At 41.9% G+C, this 26998-nt stretch overlaps 1 long non-coding RNA gene across 1 annotated transcript in view; it reads right to left on the reverse strand.

Annotated features, from left to right (window-relative positions):
* Nucleotides 1-818: 818 nt before the first annotated feature.
* The window catches only part of LOC133552419 (uncharacterized), a 42959-nt gene continuing 16779 nt past the window's right edge, over nt 819-26998 (reverse strand). Inside the window, exon 3 of the long non-coding RNA XR_009806716.1 lies at nt 819-1270. This is a non-coding gene — a long non-coding RNA (uncharacterized LOC133552419). The remainder of the gene's footprint in view (nt 1271-26998) is intronic.

A 26998-nucleotide genomic window follows, 5' to 3' on the forward strand; every position in this document is an offset into this window, starting at 1 on the left:
CGGAATGAGAATCAGCACCTCCGAGTCAGAGTCCATGGTTCTCGCCCGGATAAGGGTGGAATGCCTTCCCCGGGTTGGGGAGGAGACCCTGTCCCAAGTGGAGGAGTTCAAGTACCTAGGAGTCTTGTTCACGAGTGAGGGAAGAGTGGATCGTGAGCTCGACAGGCGGAATCGGTGCGGCGTCTTCAGTAATGCGGACGTTGTACCGATCCGTTGTGGTGAAGAAGGAGCTGAGCCGGAAGGCAAAGCTCTCAATTTACCGGTCGATCTACGTTCCCATCCTCACCTATGGTCATGAGCTTTGGGTCATGACCGAAAGGATAAGATCACGGGTACAAGCGGCCCAAATGAGTTTCCAGGTCTCTCCCTTAGAGATAGGGTGAGAAGCTCTGCCATCCGGGAGGAACTCAAAGTAAAGCCGCTGCTCCTCCACATGGAGAGGAGCCAGATGAGGTGGTTCGGGCATCTGGTCAGGATGCCACCCGAACGCCTCCCTAGGGAGGTGTTTAGGGCACGTCCAACCGGTAGGAGGCCACGGGGAAGACCCAGGACACGTTGGGAAGACTATGTCTCCCGGCTGGCCTGGGAACGCCTCGGGATCCCCCGGGAAGAGCTAGACGAAGTGGCTGGGGAGAGGGAAGTCTGGGTTTCCCTGATTAGGCTTTTGCCCCCGCGACCCGACCTCGGATAAGCGGAAGATAATGGATGGATGGAAGTTTATTAGTAGTAAGGTATCCATCAACCTGTTCATAAACTACATGAATGCTACATATGTGCCTCTTGAGGTCTCACTGTAGGCCTTGTAAGATCATGTTACATCTAAACTGAAAAAATTGAGGCTAATCCCCCTTTTTTTCTCCTTTTTTCCCAAAATAAGAACCGTTAAGCAGAATCGAAAGTGGAATGGTCAGATAAAAAGGTTGCACCCCAGAATCAGAGAAAGAAGGCAGTTTTAAAATATACTGACTCCCGATCCAAACAATAAGGACAAAACAACAAACAATGGTACTGGACGAGAGAACCTGAGCCACAAAATCACACGAAAACAAAGTATCGAAGAAAACTGTCCGTAGGAATGCAGGAGAGGAACTGCGGATGAAAATACAAAGAAACAATCTGAAAATACCTCTGAGCAAGCAAATGGAGGAATGTTGGCGTGGTCTATAGACGTGGAGAAAGCAGCACCTGACAGGTTCAAACAATCAGTACGGCCTGGTGATTGCAGCCAGGTGTGCTCGGACACTCCAGACCTTCTCCGCTGCCATGGCAACTGCAAGAGAGGGAAAATAAGAGGACGGCCGGGTTGCTACGGAAAAGCAAACCCGGCAAACTAGGAATGTAACAACAAGTACTGTAATTTCCAGGCTGTGGAGCACATCTAAATATAAGCCGCACATTCTTAATTATTGGCCGCAAAAGTATATTAACAGCAAGTGTACACATTGAAACATGAAGTATTTACACAGGCGTTTGTGTACACAAATTTAACAAAAGCCAGTGCCTAGAAAATGGCATACAGAAGCGTACCGGAGAGCAGTTCAGCTCTTTGGCGAATGTCGGTCCAGTCTTTTGGGGCCAGTTTGTGGCACATGATTTCCGTACTGTGCGGCTATTTAGTTTTTTTTGATGACGGCCTCAATCGCCTTCGACTTTGGGACTATGTCATGTGCATTTTGACATTTCTTTTGATGATGGTGAGTCCATAACACGCTAAATGGTTGACTAAATGATCGTGCGAATGTGTTCGGTTTAATGTGAAAAATTTAATTGGTCCACCGCTACCTGTTTGGCAATTCCATTGATCTTATGCGACGAGGCAAAAATTACTGTCATACAGAGAAGCGTACCGGAGAACACTTCAGCTCTTTGGCGAGCGTCGGTCCGGACTTTTGGGGCTAGTTTGTGGCACAGGATTTCCGTTCTGTGCGGCTATTTACTTTTTTTGGTGACGGCCTCAATCGCCTTCGATTTTGGGACTATGTCATGTGCATTTCGACATTTCTTTTGATGAGGGTGAGTCCATAACACGCTAAATGGTTGACTGAATGATCGTGCAAATGTGTTCAAATAATGTGAACAATTTCATTGGTCCACCGTTACCCGTTTGGCAATTTCATTGATCTGATGCGTCGAGGCAAAAATTACTTGCATACCGAGACAGAAGCATAAGGGAGAACACTTCAGCTCTTCAGTTAGCGTCAGTCCGGACTTTTGGGGCTAGTTTGTGGCACAGGATTTCCGTCCTGTGCGGCTATTTACTTTTTTTGGTGACGGCCTCAATCGCCTTCGACTTTGGGACTATGTTATGTGCATTTTGACATTTCTTTTGATGAGGGTGAGTCCATAACACGCTAAATGGTTGACTGAATGATCGTGCAAATGTGTTCAAATAATGTGAACAATTTCATTGGTCCACCGTTACCCGTTTGGCAATTTCATTGATCTGATGCGCCGAGGCAAAAATTACTGGCATACAGACAAACGTACCGGAGAACACTTCAGCTCTTTGGTTAGCGTCAGTCCGGACTTTTGGGGCTAGTTTGTAGCACATGATTTCCGTTCTGTGCGGCTATTTACTTTTTTTGATGGCGGCCTTCAATCGCCTTCGATTTTGGGACTATGTCATGTGTGCGTTTCGACATTTCTTTTGATGAGGGTGAGTCCATAGCACGCTAAATGGTTGACTGAATGATCGTGCGAATGTGTTCGATTTAATGTGAATAATTTCATTGGTCCACCGTTACCCGTTTGGCAATTTCATTGATCTGATGCGCCGAAGCAAAAATTACTGGCATACCGAGAAGCGTGCCGGAGAACACTTCAGCTCTTCGGCGAGCGTGAGTCCGGATTTTGGGGCCAGTTTGTGGCACAGGATTTCGGTTCTGTGCGGCTATTTACTTTTTTTGATGATGGGCTCAGTCGCCTTTGACTTTGGGACTATGTCATGTGCGTTTTGACATTTCTTTTGATGAGGGTGAGTCCATAACACGCTAAATGGTTGACTGAATGATCGTGCGAATGTGTAAAATGTGAAAGATTTCATTGGTCCACCGTTACCCGTTTGGCAATTTCATTGATCTGATGCGCCGAGGCAAAAATGACTGGCATACCGAGAAGCGTACTGGAGAGCACTTCAGCTCTTTGGCGAGCGTCGGTCCAGTCATGTGGGGCTAGTTTGTGGCAATGGACTTACGTACAGTGCGGCTATTTACTTTTTTTTTTGATGACGGCCTCAATCGTCTTCGATTTTGGGACTATGTCATGTGCATTTCGACATTTCTTTTGATGAGGGTGAGTCCATAACACGCTAAACGGTTGACTGAATGTTCCAGCGAATGTGCAAAATGTGAAAAATTTAATCGGTCCACCGTTACCCGCTTGACAATTTCATTAATCTGATGCGCCGAGGCAACAATTACTGGCATACAGAGAAGCGTGCCGGAGAACACTTCAGCTCTTCAGCGAGCGTCAGTCCGGTCATTTGGGGCCAGTTTGTGGCAAAGGATTTCCGTACTGTTTGGCGATTTACTTTTTTTTTATGACGGCCTCAATCGCCTTCGATTTTGGGACTATGTCATGTGCGTTTCGACATTTCTTTTGATGAGGGTGAGTCCATAACACGCTAAATGGTTGACTGAATGATCGAGCGAATGTGCAAAATGTGAAAAATTTCATTGGTCCACCGTTACCCGCTTGACAATTTCATTGATCTGATGCGACGAGGCAAGACTTACTGGCATACAGAGAAGCGTACTGGAGAACACTCCAGCTCTTCAGCGAGCGTCGGTCCGGTCATTTGGGTCACGTTTGTGGCAAAGGACTTCCGTACAGTGCGGCTATTTACTTCTTATTGATGACGCGGTCAATCGTCTTTGACTTTGGGACTATGTCATGTGTGTTTCAAAATTCTTTTTTGATGATGGTGAGTCCATAACACGCTAAATGGTTGACTAAATGATCGTGCAAATGTGTTCGATTTAATGTGAAAAATTTCATTGGTCCACCGCTACCTGTTTGGCAATTCCATTGATCTGATGCGACGAGGCAAAAATTACTGTCATACAGAGAAGCGTACTGGAGAACACTTCAGCTCTTTGGCGAGCGTCGGTCCGGTCTTTTGGGGCCAGTTTGTGGCACATGATTTCCGTACTGTGCGACTATTTACTTTTTTTGATGACGCGGTCAAACATGTTCAACTTTGGGACTTTGTCATGTGCATTTCGACATTTCTTTTGATGAGGGTGAGTCCATAACACCCTAAATGGTTGACTGAATGATCGTGCGAATGTGTTCGATTTAATGTGAATAATTTCATTGGTCCACCGTTACCCGTTTGGCAATTTCATTGATTTAATGTGACGTGGCAAAAATGACTGGCGGCATGCAAACCTTGTAAACCGTACAAAATCCATACATTTTATCAAGTATTTTATGAAGTGCAGGGTTTAAAGCAGGAGTGTCGGTTTTATCGGGCCCGCGGGATGAGTTTGCTAAGTATAAAAATTGACCTGAAATTTTTGAATGAAAGAAACTGCTGTTCTAAATGTGTCCACTAGATGTCGCAATAACAATTCTTTGTATCTTTGTAGAAGATGCTACATATGTAAAAACAAAACAAAAAAAACACATACTTAGTGTACCTGTCGAGAAAAATGAGCACACTACATAAATAACATCCTGTAATTTGATTTTGATATTATTTTTCTATCTAGATAGATTGAAAATGAACACCAATGAGTTGACTGATGAACGATATTGCATCATTTATTCAGAAAGTATAAATAACGAAAAATAAAGATAGACATGTAAGTGTAAAAAAAAACAAAAAAAAACAACAACATTATGATTTATACATTTTCAGAATGTGCTTGTTGTATTTTTTAACAAAGAAAACAATCTGACGTTGTCTTTATTTTTACGTTATCGTGCCGTGATTTCACCAGAATGGCCCACTTGGGAGTAGATTTTCCTCTATGTGGCCACTTAACACCCATTTTTCACACAAAATGAAATGTTTAAAAATGATAATGTTTTCTATATTCTTTTCAAATTTTTTAATTGGCCTCTTTATCAAGGATGCAAACAAGCCCTTTCAGGAAAAAAACAACATCTTATATTTGGGTCAGTTGAGTACAAGCCTAAATTGTCATATTGCCAGTCTACTTTCCGACAGCACTTCAAATCTAACAGAGTACAAGGTCATCACGGTCCCTCTTTGTGTCACCCAACATCGCCAATTGGATTTAGGTCTGGGTTCCAGCTGGGGCATTCGATAACATAAACGTTTGTCTGTTCAAGACATTCTTTTGTGATTCTGGGTCATTGTCATGCTGGAAGGTGACATTCCTAAAGCTCACAAACATCTGAACAATTTGAGACCAAGAAGACTTGTTCTTTGACTTGTAAGAAAATGCTTGTACTACAAAGAAGACTGTGCATCACTATTAGAACACAACACCCACGGTGAAGCATGAGAATAAAGTATCGCACAGCCCTTTACATTTTGGCAGCCATTTTTATGACATAAATACTTATATTCTTTAGGGACAATGAAACCTGGAGAGTAGTCCGTGCACATCTTGTTTAGCAGTTCAGATGTACAAACCCTGTTTCCATATGAGTTGGGAAATAGTCTTAGATGTAAATATAAACAGAATACAATGATTTGCAAATCCTTTTCAAGCCATATTCAGTTGAATATGCTACAAAGACAACATATTTCATGTTCAAACTCATAAACAATTTTTTTTTCTTTTGCAAATAATCATTAACTTTAGAATTTGACGCCAGCAACACGTGACAAAGAAGTTGGGAAAGGTGGCAAAAAAAACTGATAAAGTTGAGGAATGCTCATCAAACACTTATTTGGAACATCCCACAGGTGTGCAGGCTAATTGGGAACAGGTGGGTGCCATGATTGGGTAAAAAAACAGCTTTCCAAAAAATGCTCAGTCTTTCACAAGAAAGGATGGGGCGAGGTACACCCCTTTGTCCACAACTGTGTGAGCAAATAGTCAAACAGTTTAAGAACAACCTTTCTCAAAGTGACATTGCAAGAAATTTAGGGATTTCAACATCTACGCTCCATAATATCATCAAAAGGTTCAGAGAATCTGGAGAAATCACTCCACGTAAGCGGCATGGCCCGAAAGCAACATTGAATGACAGTGACCTTCCATCCCTGTATCAAAAACCGACATCCGTGTGTAAAGGATATCACCACATGGGCTCAGGAACACTTCAGAAAACCACTGTCACTAAATGCAGTTGGTCGCTACATCTTTAAGTGCAAGTTAAAGCTCTACTATGCAAAGCGAAACCATTTATCAACAACATCCAGAAACGCCGCCGGCTTCTCTGGGCCCGAAATCATCTAACATAGACTGATGCAAAGTGGAAAAGTGTTCTGTGGTCTGACGAGTCCACATTTCAAATTATATTTGGAAACTGTGGACATTAGTGTCCTCGGGAACAAAGAGGAAAAGAACTATCCAGATTGTTATAGGTGCAAAGTTGAAAAGCCAGCATATGTGATGGTATGGCGCGGTGTATTAGTGCCCAAGGCATGGGTAACTTACACATCAGTGAAGGCACCATTAATGCTGAAAGGTACATACAGGTTTTGGAGCAACATATGTTGTCATTTAAGCAACGTAATCATGGACGCCCCTGCTTATTTCAGGAAGACAATGAAAAGCCACGTGTTACAACAGTGTGGCTTCATAGGAAAAGACTGGCCTGCCTGTAGTCCAGACCTGTCTCCCATTGAACATTTTGAAGCCTAAAATACAACAACAGAGATCCCGGACTTTTGAACAACTTAAGCAGTTCATCAAGCAAGAATGGGAAAGAATTCCGCCTGAAAAGCTTGAAAAATGTGTCTCTTCAATTCCCAAACGTTTATTGAGTGTTGTTAAAAGAAAAGGTGATGTAACACAGTGGTGAACATGCCCTTTCCCAACTACTTTGGCACGTGTTGCAGCCATGAAATTCCAAGTTAACTATTATTTGCAAAAAAAAATTTTTTTATGAGTTTGAACATCAAATATGTTGTCTTTGTAGCATATTCAACTGAATATGGCTTGAAAAAGATTTGCAAATCATTGTATTCTGTTTATATTTACATCTAACACAATTTCCCAACTCATATGGAAACGGGGTTTGTACTATCCTTTGAAAATTAAAAATGACACGTGAGATGACAATTGTGTTTTTCAGTCAAACACGGTGGTGGTAGCATCAAGGCCCTCTAGCGCCCCTTAGGAATAAAACACAGACAAAAGTGCTTGTAACTTCCGGTAGGAATGTCGTAGAGACATGAAACAAAAACTTCTATGTAGGTCTCACTTAGACCTACATTTCATTCATTTACATCCTTCAACAAAAATCAACAGGAAGTTGGCGCTTACCCCTTCAAAACAAAATTTTTGTAAAAACCCGTCACCTTTTTTCAAACGTTATCTCCTCTGAGCGCGTTTGTCGTGTCGACTTCAAACTCGCATAGAAAAGATATTGAACCCTTCTGATTAAAAGTTCCGCAAAGAGTTTTTCTAACTGCTTTGGTTTGGATTTTACGAGCCTTCAAAGAACCTCTGCGCTGATGCTGCTGCCGTCTCGGATGGCTGCTTGAATGCAGGAAGCACCAGCGTGACCACACAATGCAGAGAAGGTAGGTAATGTGCAGGTAAAGATATGTTGACTGGGTGAAAGAAGGAGGAACCAGTTGGACTCCAGGATACAGAGAAGGTAGGTAATGTGCAGGTAAAGATATGTTGTCTGGGTGATGGCAGGAAGCACCAGCATGTATGGGTGAAAGAAAGAAGCACCCGTGTGACCCCAGGATGCAGGGAAGGTAGGTAACGTGCAGGTAAATATATGTTGGATGGGTAAAGGCAGGAAACACCAAGAAAAGTCGGTCCAGTCCATCGCTGCTTGCAGCTTTAATTTTTTTTGTTTTTATTCGGTCATTGGTGGAGCTCAGGATAGTATTTAAATATTGTTTTTAATATTGTTGTGCAGCACTCTGAAAACATTTTGTAGTTTAAATGAGATATATCAATTAAGTGGATTGGATTGGAACTGGTTTTGGTGAACTTGTGGTAGGTTGGGACATGCTGAGGTTTCCAGGGGCCACACACACTCACCAGAAGGCTGTCAAACGATATGTTCAAAACACGCTGACTCGGCAACAACGCTCCTTTTGCTATACATCACCCCGAGAAATGTTGCGGGCGTTCACCTTCCCCAACTGTAAGGCTGAGTGAGGTGTTGGGTTCTGACTCAGTGGCGCCTGCGCGTTCTCCGTAATGAGCCAGAACTGAAACCGACAAATCGTAAATCCTTGATTTAATATTTGACGGCGCTAACTCGCAGTGCCCATCACTCATTTCTTGACGTGCAAAAAGTTCTGCATCCTCCTCTTCTGAAAAGAGTCGCTCTGCTCCGCTGAAGAGAAGATTTAAAGATTTATAAAAATACTTGTGTTTTTTTCAAGGTGCTTGCCTTCGGTGGGAGTTCTTACACTCCTCACAGTTGTGCTCTCCAATCCCGACGTTAAATATTTTAACTAGGGGTGGGCAAATGAATGCGTTAATTATGAGTTAACTCATCAATCTATTCACGCCGACAATTATTTTATCGCACATTTGCGTATGTTGTTTACATGCTTTTATTTTGTTAACGCCTTTTCTTAACAAGATGGCGTCGCCCGGCGTGGAGGGGCTCTTGGTAAAGATGGAACATTTGGCAAAAATACCGGACAATTCTGCAAATGTCATGGCTGGCTTACAGCGTGGTCACTCCGGGATCACTTACGACCGCCAGACAATTCTGGATGTGGATAGATCGGGCCGTTTTGGACTGAATGAGGCGTGCTTGCTAGAGCGGCTAGCTAGCATGGGAATACTTTGCCGGCTACATCCAGCGGCCTGTGAAGCAGCGGAGTATATGTGTTGTCTGTCTATTTATGAATAATGCAGACCAGGAGTGTTGGCTGACTTCTTAACGTTTGCTTTCAGAGCGTGCATATCACAACATACAAGATGTCGTCATGGCGACACAACCTATACCGGGCTACCACTCCTGTTGCATGCTGGGTAGGGTAGTTCTTTTTTCCCCTGGCTCATAACATCACAATATAGTACCATGTATATGATGCCTTCAGTTTATCAAAGCACCAAGCAAACAATCGGAAAATTCCCATCATATCAATTCCTAGATATGGTCATAATTATTTTAAGTGCACTACGCAGAATAAACACAACATTATTAATATTGCTACTACGGATAATTTGATCCAAAATTCCCTAAAACAGCCCACTACCTATAATATAGGTTTTTTAAACATAATAAAAAAAATGTTTCTGCTGTTACCTCAGAAATTGCCTGTTCAGATGTTATGATTGTGGCTCAGAGATTTGTATGTAGATTATATTTATTTTCCATAACAAACAGGATAACTTAAATACCCTGGCAGTGGCAATAAGCTTAAATGTTTGTATTTACATTTTTGGAGTTGATTTTCATCAAATATGCTATTTAACTGCTACTGTTTAACAAGGACTGATTTAAATTGTGTTTGCACAACAAATGTTTTGGCATTTTTGTTCATGTGGGAGAATATTCCAATAAAGGTGCACTACACACTACTTTTGAATTCATTATTGGGCTTTGTGTATACAATGCAGTTAATCGCGATTAATCGGAGAAATAGTGCGATTAACTTCGATTAAAATTTTTAATCCTTGCCCAGCCCTAATTTTAATATTAAAATACATTTTAGAGTGTGATTCTTTTGAATAGAGAAAGAATGTGAAGGAGTACATTTTTCCTCAACTGTCTTATCGAGATTGCCGCCTTATCTTCTGTGACTTTTTAATGGACTCTGGAGTATTTGTCAGTATATGACATGTTTTATTGAAGCATGATTAGTCAATTGATTGAGTCCAATATGTTAACAATGAGTCCAGAGTTGAAACTGTGAGTCATATTCAAAAGTGGGCACGTTGTGTAAATCATAAAGAAAAACAGAATACAATGATTTGCAAATCCCATTCAACTTTCATTCAATTGAATCGACCGCAAAGACAAAATACTTAAAGTTCAAACTGTAAAACTTTGTTATTCTTTGCAAATATTAGCTCACTTAGAATTTGATGCCTGTAACATGTGTCCAAAAAAAAGTTGGTGCAAGTGGCAAAAAAGACTGAGAACGTTGAGGAATGCTCATCAAACACTAATTTGGATCATCTCACAGGTGAACATGTCGAGACTTGGACTATGAGGTGGATTGTTTTTCTGACGCAAAGGAAAGTTGTCACGAGCAAGGCGTGAATGAAGGTACATGAATTGATTAACGTGGACCCCGACTCAAATAAGTTGAAAACTTATTGGGGTGTTACCATTTAGTGGTCAATTGTACGGAATATGTACTGTACTGTGCAATCTACTAATAAAAGTATCATTCAATCAATCAAAAAAAAAAAACATATTTAATTATACTCTAACAAACTACAAAAAGGCAAACAAAAAGCGCGCACTAGACTATGAAAACCAACAGAAGAACTAAACAAACCCAAAAACTTACGTGGCATGGGCAGGAGGGATTAAACAGCAAGGCATGGCATGAAGGAAGGATGTGTATAAAGTCGCCAGGCTGACCACCTGGCAACTACAGGTTTAAATAATAGCTATGATAAGCGTGACATGAGGACAAGGTGAAAACTAATGGGTTGCTGTGGTAATAAGACAAACAAGGAAGTGCAGGAACAGGAACTGATTGTCCAAAAAAGAAAACCAAACATGACAAAAACAGAACATGATCCCATAGACGTGACAGAACAGACTCATTGAGAACAGGTGGGTGCCATGATTGGGTATAAAAGCACCCTCCATGAAATTCTCAGTCATTCACAAACAAGGATAGGGCAAGGGTCACCACTTTGTGAACAAATGCTTGAGCAAATTTTCAAACAACATTTCTCAGCGAGCTATTGCAAGGAATTTAGGGCTTTCACCCTCTACGGTCCGTGATATCATCAAACGGTTCAGAGAATCTGGAGAAATCACTGCACATAAGCAATGATATTATATGATATGATATATCCGATCCCTCAGGCGGTACTGCAATCAAAAAGTGACATCAGTGTGTAAAGAATATCACCACAAGGGCTCAGGAACACTTCATAAAACCACTGTCAGTAACTACAGTTGGTCGCTACATCTGTGAGTGCAAGTTAAAATTCTACCATGCAAAGCGAAATACATTTATCAACAACACCCAGAAACGCCACCAGCTTTGCTGGGCCCAAGCTCATCTAAGATGGACTGATGCAAAGAGGGAAAGTGTTCTGTGGTCTGACGAGTCCACATTTCAAATTGTTTTTGGAAACTGTGGACGTCGTGTCCTCCGGATCAAAGAGGAAAAGTACCATTCGGATTGTTATAGGCGCAAAGTGTAAAAGCCAGCATCTGTGATGGTATGGGGGTGTATTAGTGCCCAAGACGCGGGTAACTTACACATCTTTGAAGGCACCATTAATGCTGAAAGGTCCATACAGGTTTTGGAGCAACATATGTTGCCATCCAAGCAACATTATCATGGACGCCCCTGCTTATTTCAGCAAGACACTGCCAAGTTATGTGTTACGACAGCGAGTGCGGGTACTAGACTGGCCTGCCTGTAGTCCAGACCTGTCTCCCATTGAAAATGTGTCTAGACTAAAATACCACAACGGAGACCCCGGACTGTTGAAAAACTTAAGTTGTACATCAAGCAAGAATGGAAAAGAATTCCACTTGAAAAGCTTCAAAAAATGGTCTCCTCAGTTCCCAAAGGCTTACTGAGTGTTGTTAAAAGGAAAGGCCATGTAACACAGTGGTAAAAATGCCCTTGTGCCAACTTTTTTGCAATGTGTTGCTGCCATTAAATTCCAAATTAATGATTATTTGCGGGGAAAAAAAAAATGTTTCTCAGTTTGATCATTAAATATCTTGTCTTTGCAGTCTATTCAATTGAATACACCGTATTTCCTTGAATTGCCGCCGGGCATATAGTATGCACCTGACTTGAATTACTGCCGGGTCAAACTCGCCTCGCAAAATAATTAGCGCATGCTTAGTATTACCGCCGGGTCAAACTTGTGACGTCACGAATGACACTTCCCCTGTCATCATTTTCAAAATCGCATAAAAGGAAAAAGATTAAGAGCTATTCAGTAGGCTTTAAGGTCAAAGCTATTGAATAGCAGTATGCTAAAAAGAATAGTAAGCAGCCATGTTTTATTAATATATCTGTGGAGCCGACGGTCTGACAGACGGGCAGGGCACGCTCGAGCCCGGCCTAAGATGGCGGCGAGTGAGCGGAGAGGACGAGCAGAACAGCGACCTGGACTGAGGTTTTATTGAAAAATAAACAACGTCAAACTGCTCAAGCCATGTCCTTCCTTGGTGGTCCTGGGAACCCGCAAGACGACGGCTTGAGACCGTCACAATACCGTAGCTGCGTCTGTCAAATATGAGTCATTAAATGACTCCCGCCTAAAGGGCGCTAGTGATCCAACTTGCGACTACTCGGCTGCAGGAGAAGTGAAATGAGTGACGTGATAAGTGCTGGAGGAGGTGATAAAGGAAGATCTCCATCGAGACAGAGGGACTTGTAAAACTGAAGAAAGATAAGGAAGACTTCTATAAAGTTATCGATCGTTTATTGTTTTTCCGCTTATATGTCTTTGTTCATGTTTAGTTCTGGACTCTGCCGATTCCTTGTTTGAGCACTTCCTTGTTTGTTTAGTCACCATGGCAACGTAGTGTGCTCCTCCTCACGGGCTCCTGTCACACCTGTTTTTGATGATTATTTGTGTATTTAAGCCCACCTGATTCCTCAGTTCGTCCTCGGCTCATGACTTGGTTTTCGCAACACGTCACGTTTTTGTATCCTGTGTCCTCGATTATTTTGTGCTAAGTTCTGCCTTAGCTTCACGTGCGTGTGGCTCCTCGTTTAATGTTTTCTGTTTCCTGCTACGTTTTAGCATTAGCTTTCCGTGCATTGGCACGCGCTTTTGCACCAGTGTTCTTTTGTTTTATTATATTAAAACTTATTCTTACCTGCAATCCTGCTGCCTGGTAGTGTGTGCATCCACAAAGTGGCAACTCCGCGCAGCAAGTGCGCCGCGAAGCGTGACAATCGATGCTTTTGATCAGAAGGAGCTGGCATGGACTTCATTTAAAAGTAATGGTAAGACCATAAAAACGTTTTTTTTTTATTAAATGTCCTTACATCACATTTAAATTTTTACTGCATGCCTTTGGTAAGTGCCGGGAGAGAGAAGAGGTTTTAAAATAATTAGCGCATGCTTACTTTTACCGTATGCCTTTGGTAAACGCAGGAGTGAGAAGAGGTTTGAAATCAATTAGCGCCCCGGCGGCAATTCAAAGAAATACGGTTTGTTGAAAAAGAATTGCAAATCATTGTATTCTGTTTTTATTTAGCATTTACACAAGGTGCCAACTTCACTGGTTTTGGGGTTTTTAAGAATGCTTTATAGTCCAAGTAAAAGAATCATGTTGTACCAGCAGTAAAACACCCAGAAAAGGCTCAGACATGTTTGGTCTTGTCTCACATAAACATTGTGAACGATGGCCAAAATTCCCCCCAAAAAGTGCAGTTCCCGCTTTAGGTATTTTTGAAGCAAATACTTGCTCGGAGTTTACGCAAGTAATGATTTGTGCACTTTGTCCACATCTTTGCATGACCTTGAATATGTTTCATAATCATGTCAATAAAGCAGTGTCAGTAAAAGACAATGGAGGCAGCTTCCTGGCATTGTGCCAAATGTTCACCTTATCACTTTTAATACTGCTACTCCTTCTGGATATTCACCTTAAAAGTCTGCTGCTGAGGCTCAGCAACTGACGTAAAGACGAATGATAAACAAAACGACAGGTTTTTACATGCTTATATGGATTTATGACAGCAATTATGCACCTATATGGCTGTACTGTACAATCATTGCCTGTTTACATAACATCATTATCAATTCTTTGGCCACACCGGTTTTGGTATGATTCACTTTTACTTCACCAATATTTTGTCTACTCAGGGTCAGTGCTTTTGGATTTTTTTTAATTGGATTTCACCACAAAATAACACAGTAATAAGGCAAACAAATTCATAATGTACAGTAATAGTCCCATCAACAAGAGCAAGAAGTTCTTATCCTGACACTGTTATGATAAGTTTAGCCTGGAGGCGTCAAACTCATTTTCATTATGTCCATATTGCAGTTATAGAAGCCCTCAGAGGGCCACTTCGTGATATTATTACACAATTTCCCTGTCCTTTGATTAATATTATTGTTGGAAAAAAACAAATCTGAAGTAAATATTTAATTACAGCTCATTTAGAATTTCAACATCCTTTTCCTTCGTCATTTATATGACTTCTGCAGTTTTCTTTGAATGTTAAAGGGGAACATTATCACAATTTCAAAAGGGTTAAAAACAATAAAAAATCAGTTCCCATTGGCTTGTTGTATTTTTTGAAGTTTTTTTCAAAATTTTACCGGTCTCGGAATATCCCTAAATAAAGCTTTAAAGTGCCTTATTTTCGCTATCTTCGAAACCACTATCCATTTCCCTGTGACGTCACACAGTGCTGCCAATGTAAACAAACAATGGGAATACCACAGCAAGATATAGCGACATTAGCTCGGATTCAGACTCGGATTTCAGCGGCTTAAGCGATTCAACAGATTACGCATGTATTGAAACAGATGGTTGGAGTATGAAAATATTGAAGAAGAAACTGAAGCTATTGACGCTATTCATAGCCATAGCATGGCCGAATAGCTGCGTTAGCATCGCCGGTAAAATGTGCGGACCAAACGATCAGGACTTTCGCATCTTGTGACACTGGAGCAACTTAAATCGTCGATTGGTAAGTGTTTGTTTCGCATTAAATGTGGGTGGAAGGAAACGTAATATAGTTGCAAATGCATCTGCAGGTTATCCATACATCTCTGTGCCATGTCTGCTTTAGCACCGCCGGTAAATAGCATGTTAGCATCGATTAGCGTAGCATGTTAGCATCAATTAGCTGGCAGTCAACATCAACAAAACTCACCTTTGTGATTTCGTTGACTTTATAGTTGCAAATGCATCTGCAGGTTATCCATACATCTCTGTGCCATGTCTGCTTTAGCACCGCCGGTAAATAGCATGTTAGCATCAATTAGCGTAGCATGTTGGCATCGATTAGCTGGCAGTCAACATCAACAAAACTCACCTTTGTGATTTCGTTGACTTTATCGTTGCAAATGCATCTGCAGGTTATCCATACATCTCTGTGCCATGTCTGTCTTAGCATCGCCGGTCAAATGTGGAGACACTCTGGCACATTCAATGGGGGTCTGGCGGCAGACACTTTGGCATCTTGGGGCCAGTGGTGCAACTTGAATCCCTCCCTGTTAGTGTTGTTACACCCTCCGACAACACACCCACCAGGCATGATGTCTCCAAGGTTCCAAAAAATAGTCCAAAAAACGGAAAATAACAGAGCTGAGACCCGGTGTTTGTAATGTGTTGAAAATGAAAATGTCGGGTGTGTTACCTCGGTGATGTCACGTTCTGACGTCATCGCTAAAAGAGCGATAAACAGAAAGGCGTTTAATTCGCCAAAATTCACCCATTTAGAGTTCGGAAATCGGTAAAAAAAATAGATGGTCTTTTTTCTGCACCATCAAGGTATATATTGACGCTTACATAGGTCTGCTGATAATGTTCCCCTTTAAGGATAAACTTTTAAGAAGAAACATATGTTTAATGTACCCTAAGATTTTTAATTAAAATAAACTCACTAATGCAACTTTTTGTGGTCCCCTTTATTTAGAAAAGTACAGAAAAGTATCGAAATTCATGTTGGTACCCGTACCAGTACCAAAATATTGGTATCGGGACAACCCAAGTGCACTCCAAACTGAATACCAATAACTCTCTATTCATCACAACTGGTTAGCTTGTCCAGAACAACTGCAACCTTCCTCTAGAACAAGAGCAACCCCCCTCTAGAACAGTACTAGCCGGGACATGAACAACACCTTCCATTAATCCACAGAGCCTTTTGAATGGACTCCGAGACACTCGAGTGTTCTGGCTCCCTTATTCTCTGTCAAGAACATTCCTTTGAAACAACTCTCTCTTGCCAGTCCGTCTTTGATCTCAGATCATTTTGTTGTGATGCTGTCTGCTATTTAACATCAGCATAGCCTTCAGAAACGTAATATTTGTAATCCGTGCCAGTACTACAGCGGACATCAGGTACAAAAAGAACTGCGCTGTTGACTTTCAAAGAGCTGCAGATGCCTCGTTTTGGGGTGACGCCGAAGGTCGACCAGAAAAGCAATACAATGGAATAAGTCAACTTATTTCCTTGAATTGCCGCCGGGGCGCTAATTCATTTAAAACCTCTTCTTACTCCGGTGCTTCCCAAAGGCCTCCTCCATTTTGAAAATGATGACAGGTGAAGTGTCACTCCTGACGTGACGAGTTTGACCCTGTGGAATTTCTAGGCATATGCTAATCATTTTGCGAAATGAGTTTGACCCGGTAGAAATTCTAGACATGGGCTAATAAAAATTATATTTTGTGAAACGAGTTTGACCCGGCGTTAATCCTGAGGTAATGCTAAGCATGCGCTAATTATTTTGCGAAACGAGTTTGACCTGGCAGGCGTATATTATATACCTGGCGGCAATTCAAGGAAATACAGTATTCATTACTTCCCGTGTTAAGCAATGTGAGCTAAGATTTATCTGAGAACCAGATGCAGTCTTCAAAAGAGCCACATCTGGCTGGAGAGCCTTAGGTTCCCTACCCCTGCCATAACCCATTATTCAGATTTACATTGTTTGTCTATTCACAAACCATATTGAAGAACCAATTCCTAAAAACAATCACCTAAAATAATCAGAGGTGAATGCAATTTTGGGCTTGTGTGTTTTTGTCCTGACACACGACGTCCATTTCAGTGTCCGCATCTTTTCTTGAGGAATGCCGGAGTGTCTGACCGGGTCTCACGGCTCATCTCGCTCTGTCCTTAACCACATCTGCACTAATGAGAGCAACGGCAACAAGATGTCGCTTCAATGAGCAGGGATGTGTGAAGAAAGTACACCTTCATCCTAGAACTGAACACATCCTCCAAGCCGTGCCCTGTACAAAGTGTATGCGGGGTACTTTATCCTGGGTGTTTACCAGAAGTTGTGCCAGAACCAGAGATAAATCAGGTAAATGAGCTTCTATTGAAGGTGAGGGAGAGCAAGGAGAGACAGTCGCAGACCTGCTGCATTCCTCCCCAGGATTAAAGGATTAATAAAGCACAGTATGATGAGGAAACATTTCACCTGAATGAAACAAGGAGAAGTAGTTGTGCAGGATCAATGTGTTCAATGTCCCACTCAAGATGGTCTCCTGATGGCCCCACTATGGACTGGACTCTCACTATTATGTTAGATCCACTATGGACTAGACCCTCACAATAATATGTTGGATCCACTATGGACTGGACTCTCACTGTTATGTTAGATCCACTATGGACTGGACTCTCACTATTATGTTAGATCCACTATGGACTGGACTCTCACACTATTATGTTAGATCCACTATGGACTGGACTCTCACACTATTATGTTAGATCCACTATGGACTAGACTCTCTCACTATTATGTTAGATCCACTATGGACTGGACTCTCATTATTATGTTAGATCCACTATGGACTGGACTCTCACTATTATGTTAGATCCACTATGGACTGGACTCTCACACTATTATGTTAGATCCACTATGGACTGGACTCTCACACTATTATGTTAGATCCACTATGGACTGGACTCTCACTATTATGTTAGATCCACTATGGACTGGACTCTCATTATTATGTTAGATCCACTATGGACTGGACTCTCACTATTATGTTAGATCCACTATGGACTAGACTCTCTCACTATTATGTTAGATCCACTATGGACTGGACTCTCATTATTATGTTGGATCCACTTTGGACTGGACTCTCACTATTATGTTAGATCCACTATAGACTGGACTCTCACTATTATGTTAGATCCACTATGGACTGGACTTTCACTATTATGTTAGATCCACTATGGACTGGACTCTCATTATTATGTTAGATCCACTTTGGACTGGACTCTCATTATTATGTTAGATCCACTTTGGACTGGACTCTCACACTATTATGTTAGATCCACTATGGACTGGACTCTCACTATTATGTTAGATCCACTATGGACTGGACTCTCACTATTATGTTAGATCCACTATGGACTGGACTCTCACTATTATGTTAGATCCACTATGGACTGGACTCTCACTATTATGTTAGATCCACTATGGACTGGACTCTCACTATTATGTTAGGTCCACTATGGACTGGACTCTCACTATTATGTTAGATCCACTATGGACTGGACTCTCACTATTATGTTAGATCCACTATGGACTGGACTCTCACACTATTATGTTAGATCCACTATGGACTGGACTCTCACACTATTATGTTAGATCCACTATGGACTAGACTCTCTCACTATTATGTTAGATCCACTATGGACTGGACTCTCATTATTATGTTAGATCCACTTTGGACTGGACTCTCACTATTATGTTAGATCCACTATAGACTGGACTCTCACTATTATGTTAGATCCACTATGGACTGGACTTTCACTATTATGTTAGATCCACTATGGACTGGACTCTCATTATTATGTTAGATCCACTTTGGACTGGACTCTCATTATTATGTTAGATCCACTTTGGACTGGACTCTCACACTATTATGTTAGATCCACTATGGACTGGACTCTCACTATTATGTTAGATCCACTATGGACTGGACTCTCACTATTATGTTAGATCCACTATGGACTGGACTCTCACTATTATGTTAGATCCACTATGGACTGGACTCTCACTATTATGTTAGATCCACTATGGACTGGACTCTCACTATTATGTTAGGTCCACTATGGACTGAACCAGGGGTGTCAAACTCAAATACAGAGTGGGCCAAAATTAAAAACTGAACAAAGCCGCGGGCCAAGGTTGAACAAATGAACCTTTTAATAGGGACCCAAACAAGTTTTGCATTGAATATTGAACAAACGAGACTTATATAACTTTATAGTCACATGAAAAATCCAGTTTCAAATAATACTAATAATTAAAAAATAGCAATGGCATATCAAATCAAATTTAAATAGAAATTGAATGCCTCTTTTCTATTTGCAGACTTCTCAGGTAAATATAAAAATAAACTTTACCCACAGGCTAATAATACATTTTTATATTGTAGCGTCCAGGAAGAGGTAGTGCTGCAAGGGTTTATGTGTATTTGTTCTGTTGTGTTTATGTTGTGTTACAGTGCAGATGTTCTCCCAAGATTTGCTTGTCATTCTCGTTTAGTGTTGGTTCACAGTGTGGCGCATATTTGTAACAGTCTTAAAGTTGTTTATACGGCCACCCTCAGTGTGACCTGTATGGCTGTTGACCAAGCTTGCATTGCATTAGCGTGTGTGTGTGTATAAAAGCCACATATATCATGTGACTAGGCCGGCACGCTGTTTCTACGTAGAAAAAGCGGACGTGACGAAAGGTTTTAGAGGACGCTTCAGGCGTCCTCTAAAATTGTCTTTCTGAAAGTTATAAGAAGTAAAGTAAAAAAATAAATGAATTTATTTAAACAAGTGAAAACCAAGTCTTTAAAATATTTTCTTGGATTTTCAAATTCTATTTGAGTTTTGTCTCTCTTAGAATTAAAAATGTCCAGCAAAGCGAGACCAGCTTGCAAGTAAATAAATAACATTTAAAAAATAGAGGCAGCTCACTGGTAAGTGCTGCTATTTGAGCTATTTTTAGAACAGGCCAGCAGGCGACTCATCTGGTCCTTACGGGCGACCTGGTGCCCGCGGGCCCCGTGTTGGTGACCCCTGATCCATCATATTACATGTTACTAATTTCAACAGGTGTACTGTCGCTTTAAGAGAAGGGCTGCACTGTCTTTTAACAACCTTTACATCAGGCACAGCCATTCAAAAGTTACACAGACATGAACACAGTCACAGAAAGTCCCTGAATGAGCCGGACTTTTATGAGTAAGTGACGACCACCGCAAAGTGATTGGCCGTGTTTCAGGTCTGCGTCACCTCCAGGGAGAGGCTTGATGCGTCAACGCATCCAAGGTGATCCAAAGCGACAATTTAACACACACTTGCCAACCTTGAGACACACACATATATATATATATATATATATATATACATATATATATATGTGTGTGTGTGTGTACATAAATAAACACTGAAATTCAAGTATTTATATATATGTATATATATATATATATACACACATACACACACACACACACATATATATATATATATATATATATATTTGTGTGTGTGTGTATATGGCCCTGCGATGAGGTGGCGACTTGTCCAGGGTGTATGCTGCCTTCCGCCAGATTGTAGCTGACATAGGTAGCAGTGCCCCCGCGACGCCAAAGGGGATAAGCGGTAGAAAATGGATGGATGGATATGTGTATATGTGTAAACAAATGAACACTGAAATTCAAGTTTTTTTATACTGTATATATATATATATATATATATATTTATATATATATACATACATACATATATATGTATATATATATATATATATATAAATAAAATAAATATACACACACACATATATATATATATATATATATATATATATATATATAATTCTTGAATTTCAGTGTTCATTTATTTCCACATATACACACACACAACACTCCTGTTGTATTTGAAAGTGCAATGCTTTGCAGCCAGTAGCACAGCCTTTGAAGGAGCATAGGTATGGCTAGCATCTGTGACATTGAGTTTGCAGGAAAGGAGTGAGTTTAGGGTTGAATCGTCCATCCTCGTTCGTTTCTCTGTCACTATCTTTTTTTGGACATTACTACTTGCCGTAGTTTTGAAGCAATGCATGACGGGAATCCGGACGTTGTGTGTCAGTGTATTAACGTGCCGGCTGGAATAAACACACGCTGATAAATAGCTCCATGCCTGCCTATATTATGGGTTATAGATCCAACTTTGGATAACAGAGACATATTTAATAGTCTCTTTCTTGTTGTGTGTGCAGTTGTGCACTCTCCAAAAGCCGTAAATGTTATAACATGACTGGGCCGGCACAATGTTTATATGGAGGAAAAGTGGACGTGACAACAAGCTGTCCTCACTCAAGTCCGGCTGGAAATCGGGAGAAATTCGGGAGAATGCTTGTCCCGGGGTTTTTTTTTTGGGACAGTGACTGAAATTGGTGAGTCTCCCAGAAAATTCAGGAGGGTTGGCAAGTATGATTTAAAATCATGGCATGATTTCACTCACTGGAGATGTCTTTATGTCTCTCGTATACTTTTCACAACAGTTGCCTAAAAGTTGTATTTATTGTCCACCAAATGTTTACTTCTGTCCTTTTCTCAATGTATCAGAGTTATTGTTTCCTTTTTACTTGCCTTTTCCAGAATATAGAGGGTTTTTTTTTTTAATGTGGTGATTGTCACTCGTCACCGAGACAGTGGGTGTGGTGTCATCCTAATGATGTCGGCCAGACGATGACGTCTAGTTGGGTCAGCCCATCCATCCATTTTTTACCTTCCCATTTTATTATCATGAAATGGTACAAAAAAAAACATGACTGTACAGGTAAGAGAAATAGTCGGCTGCTGCTGTGCGTTTGAGTGTGAAGAGCTAGAAAAACAAACGCATGATCTCCGATTCAACACCTGATTCCTGAGAGAGATATGACGTTCATGAACGGACCAAGATGGCCAACTTCCTGTTTATTTTGTTAACATGGCTACTTGAGACTTTTATGCGTGTCCTCTCATGATAAACGTTTCCATCATTTTTTTTTTTAGAATAGAATAGAGTTTTATTGTCATTATTGCAGTGAACAGGTTCAAAGAACAACTCTATTAGAATCTAGTAGCAAAGGGTACATTTTGCAAATTTTTTAATGCGGCCCTGCTGAGTAAAATTTAAAAATGTACGTTTAGGGCCTCAAAGTTATCCAATTTTTACAGTCCTGATGTGCCTGCAAAAATTGGTGAGTTTTCATGAATGTTGAGGGCCTCATAAATGTGATCAGTGGGAGGATAATAAAAAACTAAGCAATTTCAATGGCTTACACTTGCATGGCATCTCATAAGCTGGACAACACACTGTGTCCAATGTTTTCACAAAGATAAAATAAGTCATATTTTTCTAAACAAATTTACATTATTGCAATGAGTTGATAAAACATCCATCCAACTTCTTCCGCTTATCCGAGGTCGGGTCGCGGGGGCAACAGCCTAAGCAGGGAAGCCCAGACTTCCCTCTCCCCAGCCACTTCGTCTAGCTCTTCCCGGGGGATCCCGAGGCGTTCCCAGGCCAGCCGGGAGACATAGTCTTCCCAACGTGTCCTGGGTCTTCCCCGTGGCCTCCTACCGGTCGGACGTGCCCTAAACACCTCCCTAGGGAGGCGTTCGGGTGGCATCCTGACCAGATGCCCGAACCACCTCATCTGGCTCCTCTCCATGTGGAGGAGCAGCGGCTTTACTTTGAGTTCCTCCCGGATGGCAGAGCTTCTCACCCTATCTCTAAGGGAGAGACCCAAACTCATTTGGGCCGCTTGTACCCGTGATCTTATCCTTTCGGTCAAAACCCAAAGCTCATGACCATAGGTGAGGATGGGAACGTAGATCGACCGGTAAATTGAGAGCTTTGCCTTCCGGCTCAGCTCCTTCTTCACCACAACGGATCGATACAACGTCCGCATTACTGAAGACGCCGCACCGATCCGCCTGTCGATCTCACGATCCACTCTTACCCCACTCGTGAACAAGACTCCTAGGTACTTGAACTCCTCCACTTGGGGCAGGGTCTCCTCCCCAACCCGGAGATGGCACTCCACCCTTTTCTGGGTGAGAACCATGGACTCGGACTTGGAGGTGCTGATTCTCATTCCGGTCGCTTCACACTCGGCTGCAAACCGATAAAACATTGTCCTTTATAATTATAAAAGCTTTTTACAAAAATCTACTACTCTGCTAGCATGTCAGCAGACTGAGGTAGATCCTGCTGAAATCTATGTATTGAATGAATACAGAATCTTTTTAAAACGGGAAGAAAAATCGTTTTTGAATCGAATCGAAAAAATTGATAAATTATCGAATCGTGACCCCAAGAATCGATATTGAATCGAATCGTGGGACACCCAAAGATTCACAGCCCTAATATAAATATATTTTAGTAATTTTGGAATGATGTGCTACACCTATTTTAAATTGGGTATGGGTCACGCCCGTTTCGTGTGACTGGTTGGGTCACAAAACTACCCAACTCCTTAGTGTTCACCCAACAGGCTCAACCCTTGGTAGAAAAAATAACCCGTCATATTTTAGTGTGAAGACACAATTGACCAAACTGTCTTATTAGAGAGGTCACCAACCTGAGTGGGACCTCATTTAAGTCTCACCTTAAAACTCATCTGTATACTCTAGCCTTTAAATAGACCTCCTTTATAGACCAGTTGATCTGCCGCTTCTTTTCTTTTTTCTCCTATGTCCCCCCCTCCCTTGTGGAGGGGGTCCGGTCCGATGACCATGGATGAAGTACTGGCTGTCCAGAGTAGAGACCCAGGATGGACTGCTCGCCTGTGTATCGGTTGGGGACATCTCTACGCTGCTGATCCGCCTCTGCTTGGGATGGTTTCCTGTGGACGGGACTCTCGCTGCTGTCTTGGATCCGCTTTGAACTGAACTCTCGCGGCTGTCTTGGATCCGCTTTGAACTGAACTCTCGCGGCTGTGTTGGAGCCACTATGGATTGAACTTTCACAGTATCATGTTAGACCCGCTCGACATCCATTGCTTTCGGTCCCCTAGAGGGGGGGGGTTGCCCACATCTGAGGTCCTCTCCAAGGTTTCTCATAGTCAGCATTGTCACTGGCGTCCCACTGGATGTGAATTCTCCCTGCCCACTGGGTGTGAGTTTTCCTTGCCCTTTTGTGGGTTCTTCCGAGGATGTTGTAGTCGTAATGATTTGTGCAGTCCTTTGAGACATTCGTGATTTGGGGCTATATAAATAAACATTGATTGATTGATTGACTATCTGCTTCTACTCTTCACTTGTTTAGGTCCGATCTTAATCACAAGACGTACTTTGTTGAAATTGGTATCAGTGTCTCTGACCAAAGGGCTATGACCCGGGTGTTCCTCAGGACTCGGTAGTGGGTCCCCTATTGTTCAACTTCTATCCAACCATCCTTTTTCTACCACTTATTCCCTTCAGGGTTGCGGGGGGCGCTGGAGCCTATCTCAGCTACAATCAGGCGGAAGGTCGGGTACCCTCTGGACAAGTCGCCACCTTATTGCAGGGCCAACACAGATAGACAGACAGCATTCACACACTAGGGACCATTTCGTGTTGCCAATCAACTTATCCCCAGGTGCATGTCTTTGGAGGTGGGAGGGGCCTATCCCCAGGTGCATGTCTTTGGAGGTGGGAGGAAGCCGGAGTACCGGGAGGGAACCCATGCAGGCACAAGAAGAACATGCAAACTCTTCACAGAAAGATCCCGAGCCTGGGATTGAACTCAGAACTACTCAGGACCTTCGTGTTTTGAGGCAGACGAACTAACCCTCACACTACTAACTTCTCCAAAGACGAACTAACCCTCACACTACTAACTTCTCCAAAGACGAACTAACCCTCGCACTACTAACTTTGCCACGCCGTCCCGAAGTTGGTAGAGTGGCTGTGCCAGTAATCTGAGGGTTACTGGTTCAATCCCCACCTTCTACCATCCTAGTCACGTCCGTTATGTCCTTGGGCAAGACACTTCACCCTTGCTCCTGATGGGTCCTGGTGAGCGCCTTGCATGGCAGCTCCCACCGTCAGTGTGTGAATGTGTGAATGTGGAAATACTGTCAAAGCGCTTTGAGTACCTTGAAGGTAGAAAAGCGCTATACAAGTATAACCCATTTACCATTTAACCCCTCTACCACCGTGCTTCCTATTGTTCAACTTCTACATGCTTTGAGTAGAGCACTTTGAATTGCTCAAATTGTGCTCTTGCCTTGCCTTGCCACTCCTATGTCAACATGCAGTAATTCATGACACTCCTGCACTGTAAGGAGCAGGGTGGGTTCTTGAGAAACGACTTATCAGAATCCAAGTCCAGGCCTACCAAGAGTTAAACCCAAACGAGTCTTTATCGTGCGAGGCAGATTTATGAGGCATAAAAGAGACATTGTTTTCTTTCACTTCTGCATTGATCAACTCAATGGAGTTCTCAACGAGGCCTATGACCTTGGTTGAATATGTTTCATAATCAAGTCATTGAAGCGGTGTTGGGAGATTACAGCGGAGTCAGCCTCCTGATTTAGAGCCTAATGTTCACCGTATCACTTTGATATATGCTGCTTCTTCTGCTTGGTAACAAACCCTACGTGGTGACCTGATTGTTTTTTACAACGGTAAATTAACCCTGATGGACGTCACTATTTTGAAAGGCATGCTGCTAAACAAGATAATACAGATATCCTCTATATTTGATCATAATTGAGAAACTGGAAATTGTGATTTATCATGTTGTATGCTTTGAAATAAACCCAAACTCAAACTCAAACTCAGTAATTTGACTAACGTTTAAAGGGGAACATTATCACAATTTCAAAAGGGTTAAAAATAATAAAAATCAGTTCCCAGTGGCTTGTTGTATTTATTGAATTTTTTTTCAAGATTTTACCGGTCTCGGAATATCCCTAAATAAAGCTTTAAAGTGCCTTATTTTCGACTCTCTGCAAAGACACTGGCCATTTCCCTGTGACGTCACACAGTGCTGCCAATGTAAACAAACAATGGGAATACCACAGCAAGATATAGCGACATTAGCTCGGATTCAAACTCGGATTTCAGCGACTTAAGCGATTCAACAGATTACGCATGTATTGAAACAGATGGTCGGAGTATGAAAATATTGAAGAAGAAACTGAAGCTATTGAGCGAATAGCTATTGACGCTATTCATAGCCACAGCATGGCCGAATAGCTGCGTTAGCATCGTCGGTAAAATGTGCGGACCAAACGATCAGGACTTTCGCATCTTTTGACACTGGAGCAACTTACATCCGTCGATTGGTAAGTGTTTGTTTCGCATTAAAAGTGGGTGGAAGGAAACGTAATATAGTTGCAAATGCATCTGCAGGTTATCCATACATCTCTGTGCCATGTCTGCTTTAGCACCGCCGGTAAATAGCATGATAGCATCGATTAGCCTAGCATGTTAGCATCGATTAGCTGGCAGTCAACATCAACAAAACTCACCTTTGGGATTTCGTTGACTATCGTTGCAAATGCATCTGCAGGTTATCCATACATCTCTGTGCCATGTCTGTCTTAGCATCGCCGGTCAAATGTGGAGACACTCTGGTACATTCAATGGAGGTCTGGCGGCAGATTTCTTGCCAGTGGTGCAACTTGAATCCCTCCCTGTTAGTGTTGTTACACCCTCCGACAACACACCGACGAGGCATGATGTCTCCAAGGTTCCAAAAAATAGTCAAAAAAACGGAAAATAACAGAGCTGAGACCCGGTGTTTGTAATGTGTTGAAAATGAAAATGGTGGGTGTGTTACCTCGGCGACGTCACATTCTGACGTCATTGCCTCCAGCGCGATAAACAGAAAGGCGTTTAATTCGCCAAAATTCACTCATTTAGAGTTCGGAAATCGGTTAAAAAAATAGATGGTCTCTTTTCTGCACCATCAAGGTATATATTGACGCTTACATAGGTCTGCTGATAATGTTCCCCTTTAACAGTGTTACACCACACTGTGAACCCACACCAAACAAGAATGACCAACACATTTCGGGGGAACATCCGCACC

Source organism: Nerophis ophidion, linkage group LG05 (assembly GCF_033978795.1).
Source record: "Nerophis ophidion isolate RoL-2023_Sa linkage group LG05, RoL_Noph_v1.0, whole genome shotgun sequence".
In the NCBI taxonomy this organism is placed as follows: Eukaryota; Metazoa; Chordata; class Actinopteri; order Syngnathiformes; family Syngnathidae; genus Nerophis; species Nerophis ophidion.